Source organism: Colobus angolensis, unplaced genomic scaffold (genome assembly GCF_000951035.1).
Source record: "Colobus angolensis palliatus isolate OR3802 unplaced genomic scaffold, Cang.pa_1.0 Scaffold7653, whole genome shotgun sequence".
NCBI lineage: Eukaryota > Metazoa > Chordata > Mammalia > Primates > Cercopithecidae > Colobus > Colobus angolensis.
In genome coordinates this window covers 1-1,228 of record NW_012121436.1, presented here as the reverse complement: position 1 = coordinate 1,228, position 1,228 = coordinate 1, and the positions used below count along the sequence as shown (strand labels likewise).

The window sequence follows — 1,228 nt, the reverse complement described above, 5'->3', positions numbered from 1 at the left end:
CTCCTGCCTCAGCCTCCTGAGTAGCTGGGATTACAGGCATGTGCCACCATGCCACCATGCCTGGCTAATTTTTGTATTTTTAGTAGAGACAGGGTTTCTTCAACGTCAGGCTTGTCTTGAACTCCCAACCTCAGGTGCTCCACCTGCCTCAGCCTCCCAAAGTTCTGAGATTACAGGCGTGAGCCACTGTGCTTGGCCAGCTACTATCTTTTCTTTGACCATTCCTTTCCAGTTTTTGAAGATAAAGCAGGAAATAATCTTCTCTGAAGATACTTGATAAAAATTCCCCAAAAACCAAAAAACACATGCTTCCATTTAATTCATAAAAATTTACTGCAGTTTGGCACCTGGTTTCAGCTGGTGGATGAGCCGATTGATGCGTTCACCCCGATAGCCAGGTGTGCCCATCTCCCTGAGGAAGCCCACTCTAGTTTTGGTAGCATGAAGGGCCACTGAGAGGCGGAAAGGGTGTAAGAACCATGAGATGTCCTGGAAATGCTTTCCTAGGAAGGCAGTTTCATGAATGAGGTCTTCCAAGCCAATGACACCAAACTTCCCCAGGTGTTCCTCAATCACTGTGTTGTCTGTCGGAGGGATGGTCTTATTATTGACCTTGGCTTGTCCACATTTCAAAATGAGTTACCAGACAGACTTCAGATTTGGAAATCCCCAGGTCACATAAGGTTCCACTATACTCAGCATTTTTAGGTTCTGTGGGGCAGCCGGGTGGGCGGTCGGGTGACTTTTACAAAGACACCACTAAAAATTTTCTTTAGGTGAAGCCTTGCAATGGTTCTCTGCACCAGTAAACTCATGCCATCAATCCTTTTGATGCATACAACAAAGGCCAAGGAATGTTTATCTGGCAATTCCAAGGATGAGGTTTCACATCTAGTCATCTGAGACTCACCTTGTCACGTTTCGGCTGCTGGGAATCATGTAGGAATGATTTCAGTCGCTTAAACCGGAGTCCTTTTCCTTTCTTCCGCTCCTTCTTTGCCAAAAGTGCTTTGCCTGGGTGGCTTTGGGGACTTGATAAGCTTTTCTCTTTTTTCAGGAGATTTTCTGGAACCGAAGGGATTTATCTTTGCTCTTCCTCTGCCATCTTTCTAGTGTTGCAGCTACTGATCCACTCTTCCAGTTTTTTTATTTTCTGTGTCCTTTTTGAATTATGTGAAACCTATTCTTTGCTCAATATGCAAATAATAATCAGTATTTTATTGTAATA

At 44.2% G+C, this 1,228-nt stretch overlaps 1 pseudogene; it reads right to left on the bottom strand.

Annotated features, from left to right (window-relative positions):
• Positions 1-330: 330 nt before the first annotated feature.
• On the bottom strand, positions 331-1,105 carry LOC105501958 (annotated as a pseudogene).
• Between the last annotated feature and the right edge of the window lie 123 nt (positions 1,106-1,228).